The sequence below is a fragment of the Somniosus microcephalus genome, unplaced genomic scaffold, assembly GCF_052327205.1.
Source record: "Somniosus microcephalus isolate GS21.2 unplaced genomic scaffold, FLI_Smic_1.0 unresolved_chr1, whole genome shotgun sequence".
NCBI classification, from domain to species: domain Eukaryota; kingdom Metazoa; phylum Chordata; class Chondrichthyes; order Squaliformes; family Somniosidae; genus Somniosus; species Somniosus microcephalus.
Window position 1 is genome coordinate 98,517,934 of NW_028225179.1, and position 5,756 is coordinate 98,523,689.

Sequence of the window (5,756 nt, forward strand, 5' to 3'; positions counted from 1 at the left end):
CCCGCTCTAGAATTAAAATACTTCCTACAAGAGATGTCATTTTCCACAACTGCTGGGCCCAACCATTACTTGCTCTGTCATATGTGTCCAGCATTTCAGATCCCAAGTCAGAACCAGATTCATGATAAACCTGAGACGTGATGTGTGTCATTGAAATCTTCAAGCAACAGTGAATCCCTTGGATTCAACAAAGTGAAAGGTCGACAGACTTCACAGTTTATGAGATATTGTTTTAATGTCTAAATATTGGCTCCTTCCAAATAAAGATGTTTTAATTGTTCCCCAATCAGCGACGTTGAATCCACCGATTGTCAATCCATGTGCTTTAACATTCCAAACAAGCTGTCTTTTCAACACACAAATGGTTACTTTTCTGCTTAATTTATTTACCAACAAAGGCACGGACAAAGACAAAGAAAATCCAATAAAGATTATATGACGTATATTTGTACACAGACTGATGGTCTGCACATTTAACGTCATCACTACAATAGGAAAAATGGAATTGAATGAAATTTCATGATCACGTATGGCTATGCGTTTTAGAGGGTTTATTGAAATGGCATTCGAGTGGACAAACTGCCCAGATAATTGTTAATCCCTCTTTTACCTTCGCGTAAGGCCTGTTAATACCTCCAGAAATCTAAAATGTCTGCATTTCTGCGAGGCTGCTCAGCTGTATACAACTAACTATATCGCTTTCTGTGTGTATCTGAATGTTCTTCAATTGCAACTGTAGCATTGAGGTCCAGTAATATAAATTATAAATCGCATTGATTAGAACAGCTAGGGAAACTTATCAATGCAGCTAAGATCTAGAGACAGCAATCCATCATAAGTATGCATATGTATTTCCTCAAATGCCTCAAATGTATTGCAATAATCTGTAAATGAATATCCTCGAATTAAGGAGTGTTTTACCATGACTGAAGGAATAGAGATGTCGAAATATTTTTTTGGAACGTATGATGTTAATAATATTCTAGAATCTTTATTCTTTCAGCGGACAAAATCATTGCAAAATATTTCTGATCAGTAGCAGTGAATATGACTCGCCTCAATCTGTTTGTTCAAATGACTGTAACTACTGCCAGTCATTATGTAATGCTCATGTGTCACTTGAGGTTTCTCTCAGGTATAAATAAGAGTTTGCTTTGAAAGCAGAAGTTCTGCGAGTCCACAGCATTAACTAGCAACGTTGCTTCTCTCCGAATATGGGATAGCCAGTGATAATACAGATAGAAAACATTTATTATCCTATTCTTGCAATAGTTGGTCTTCCTGGTAAGCCGGTGATAATCTTTAACAGTGCTTCACTGTGTCACCATTCCTGCTGTCGGTGTAATGATATTATCCGGTTGTTTTGATTTGCTTTATTTGCAGACACTGATTATCAACATCAAAGAAATAACTGAAAGTGATCCAAGTTTCTGTCATATTGTTAATGTAACAGCCTGAGAAGAAGCACAGTTTACTGTGACTATTAAAATTCTGCAATTCAGTGGGAATTCCTTGTCCTTGACAGACAGTCTTGTAATTCTTTGTCAGGTCTAAGGATTAGTATTGGATCGAGTAGCCGAAACAATAATTCTGAAAGGGATTCCCAGAGGCTGCTCAAGAAAAGGCAAAGGATATTTATTTTATATATTTCTGAATCCAAGAGAAATAGAACAGGTCCTCCCACGCACACAATAAATGTTGGTGTATTGTGGCCTCCCTGGGATGGACTCCCACCCATAGACTTAGCCGGCTGCCAGATCAGCATTGGCGTTGACTGATTCCCCACGCTTCCCACCCGGGAGCTGCTCCGGGCTCCCTCTGCCGCATGCAGCTGGCCAGCAGCTTGTAAACAAGGCTGAAAGCCAATCCTCAGGCACTGAAATTGGTCTTCCGCTGCAGCGCGAGATAGGCTGAGAGGGAATGGGCTGCTCATTTTACACCAAGTCTGATATTCGTTATGAATGAGGTCAATGGAAGGGAAATCAGACGCATTGTAAAGCAGACTGCCTGTGCACTATGAGCTCATTTCACGCTACTGGCGAAGACCAATTTCACCACTAAATCTGGCATGTCTTGTGCCCCGAACCCATTTTGGGTGCAACTCGAATTGTCCATTCATTTTGAGTCACAATGGTAGAGTGCAGAGCGGTGCGGAGGAAGTCAATGGAATTGGAATTTGTGCAAAACTGGCCACGAATTCACTATCGCCAGTTTTACGCCACTGCCCAAGACGAATGTCAAATCCATGTTCACTAAAATTCCGAGTTGCGACAGGAGGAATGAGTTTTGACACTGCTGCTGACTATCGAAATCCATGGGCGTATGTGTTGGTGCCAGGCCCGGTCACTGATCACTTGTTACCACTCGGCAATAGAGCTTATACAGCAATCTAATGTGCTTCATTCTGAAACAGTGCGATTTATTGTATCACTGAGAAATTTCCTTTGCTTGTCATTTGCTGAGGAAAAGCACCTGCTTCCAGAAGACTAAACGAAACAATATTGCAATCAGAATCGTGTTATCACACTGAATCCTGCAATGCATTATAATTGCGGTTATTTGAAATGAGATACTGAGTACATTTTCAATCAAATGCTTTGCTTCAGTCTGGTGTTGCGGTAGACCTGCCTGCTATTATCTGTTAGTGGATCCGCAACACCGATTTACACCAGGAAAGACAGATGGAAATCTACCCCATGATATGCATGGAGGGACAGTGATAAGCAAATCAGCTGCCCTTTTGGATTTTTTGCACATAGCCAGAACTTCCTTTCTGTTGAAGTGAATGATAATGAAAATCGGGTGGATTCAATTGTGGCTGCCAGTTGGAAAAGCCCATTTTCGGTCCCGTGGAAAGATGAAAATCCAACCAGGTCATTCACTGCAGCAATGTTTTTTTTTGCAGTAACTCAGAATAAGTTAGCGACGTTTAAGCATAAAGAAATGCATCATTTTATAATATCTAAGCTCATCTGATCGATTGGAGGAAATAAAGAGAATGACATTTGAGTGACACGAAAATATTCCATGAATTTCGTACAAAGAATTCTCAACTGCTCATTCTCTCAGAGTAAGAAGAGTTATTAATTTAATTCCTTCATTTTTGCAGCTAATTTGGTGACAATTGTCAGTCTCTCCCGTGGAAAGTGCGGTCTCTCCAAATGCATCACCCGTTATCTGGTGGCCATGGCAGCAGCTGATCTAATGATCCTGATATTTAATGTAATTCTATATCAGATTAACGATGCTTATTTCCCTTATTCATTCCTGAACTATACTCTGATTTGTAGTTTCAATATCGCCCTGTTTTATGTTTCCATTGATTGCTCTGTCTGGCTAACGGTGGCTTTTAACTTTGATCGATTTGTCGTTATTTGTTACCAAAAGTTGCGAACAAAATATTGCACTGGAAAAACAGCGGCTGTGGTGATTGCAGTGGTTTGTTCCTTAAGCATTTTAGTAAATGTTCCAATCTACTTTATACTTGAACCTCGGGAAATAATTGACAATGAACCATGGTCCTGCTATGTAAAATCAAGTTTCTACACCTTAGCCATATGGGTAGCATTTCTGTGGTTTCAAACTATTTTAACACCATTTGCACCATTTGTGTTGATCTTGCTGCTCAATGCCCTGACCATCAGGCACATTATACTGGCCAATAGAATGAGGAGTGGTCTCCGAGGAAACAACAATATTCAGAATCACACTGATCCAGAGATGGAGAATCGAAGGGAATCCATGATGTTACTGCTTGCTATATCGGGCAATTTTATACTGTTATGGATGGTAAATTCCATAATTTTTATATGTGTGCAATTTACATTACTCAGTTTTTAGAAGCAAATTATAATGACTCTTTCACCATTGCGGAACAATCCGGCTATATGCTTATGTCTTTGAGTTATTGCACAAAAACGTTTATTTATTCAGTGTCACAGAGCAAATTCAGAGAGGAATTAAAGAGTGTAATTAAGCATCCCCTGGCTCGCATTATTAATTTAATCAAATAAGTTAAATGGCTTCACAGAACTAAAATGCAGTTCCATGAATCGGAAGCGAGCAGAAATTGTTCAACTGACATCTACAAACAGGAATATATTAGCAAAATACTGCAGATGCTGGAAATCTGAAATAACAACAGAAAATGCTGGAAATACTCAGCAGGCCAGGCAGCATCCGTGGAGAGAGAAACAGAGTTAACGTTTCAGGTCTGGGACACTTGATTAGAACTGGAAAAAGCTGAAGATGTAATAGATATTAAGCAGGTGCAGAAATGGGGGGGGGGACGGTGGGGGTTAGGAGGGGAGGAAGGAATTGAAAGAACATCCTGTACTTTTGTAAGAGGCAGGAAAGATAAATGTTGCAAATGGGAATGGCAAAAATCATACTGCATGGAAAATGGGGGCAGGGATAATTACCTGAAATTGTTGAACTCAATGCTGAGTCCGGCAGTTGCAAAGTGCCCAATCAACAGATGAGGTGCTGTTCCTCGAGCTTACGTTGAGCTTCATTGGAACAATGCAATAGGCCGAGGACAAAGAGATCGGAGTGGGAGTGAAGCGGTGAATTAAAGTGACAGGCGACCAGAAGCTCAGGGTCACCCGTATGGACTGAACGGAGGTGTTCCGCAAAGCGATCGCCCAATCTGCATTTGGTCATCCCCAATGTAGAGGAGATCGCATTGTGAGCAGCGAATACAATATAAGAAATTGCAAGAAGTACAAGTAAATCGCTGTTTCACCTGGAAGGGGTGTTTGGGGCCCTGGACAGTGGGAAGGGAGGAGGTAAAAGGGCATGTGTTGCATCTCCTGTGCTTGCACGGGAAGGTGCCAGGTGAAGGAGCAGGGCAGTTGGGGGTGATTGCAGAGTGGACCAGGGTGTCGCGGAGGGAGCGGCCCTTCGGAATGCTGAAAGGGGAGGTGAGGGGAAGATGTGTTTGGTGGTGGGATCACGTTGGAGGTGGCGGAAATGGCGGAGGATGATCCGTTGAATATGAAGGCTGGTGGGGTGAAAGGTGAGAACAAGGGGAACCCTATCGTGGTTTTGGGAGGGAGGGGAAGGGGTGACAGCAGAAGTGCGGGAAATAGAACGGACACGGTCAAGGGCCATGTAGACCGCTTTGCGGAACACCGCCGTTCAGTCCATAAGGGTGACCCTGAGCATCCGGTCGCCTGTCACTTTAATTCACCGCTTCACTCCCACTCCGATCTCTCTGTCCTCGGGCTATTGCATTGTTCCAATGTAGCTCAACGTAAGCTCGAGGAACAGAACCTCAACTTTCGATTGGGTGATTTGCAGCCTGACGAACTCAACATTGAGGTCAACAATTTCAGATAATTATCCCTGCCCCCATTTTCCATGCAGTATGATTTTTGCCATTCCCATTTGCAACATTTTATCTTTCCTGCCTCTTACAAAAGTACAGGATGTTCTTTCAATTCCTTCCTCTGCTCCTAACCCGCCCCGCTGTCCCTGCACCTGCTTAAAATCTGTTACATTTCCTGCTTTTTCCAGTTCCGATGAAGGGTCCCAGACCTGAAACGTTAACTCTGTTTCTCTCTCCACAGATGCTGCCTGGCCTGCTGTGTATTTCCAGCATTTTCTGTTGTTATTCTACAAACAGGAATCTCTAAATGAAATGGAAGCGTCCATCTGTTCCCCATATTCGATGTCATATTGTAGGAGATGATAGGTTCTTGGGGTACTATTTACTTTTGCTGAAAATGTAAGTTAGGTGATATCGGATCGCAAAA

At 42.1% G+C, this 5,756-nt stretch overlaps 1 pseudogene; it reads left to right on the plus strand.

The window, feature by feature from the left end:
* The first annotated feature begins 1,214 nt into the window (after positions 1-1,214).
* On the plus strand, positions 1,215-4,013 carry LOC147095646 (uncharacterized; annotated as a pseudogene).
* Positions 4,014-5,756: the final 1,743 nt, after the last annotated feature.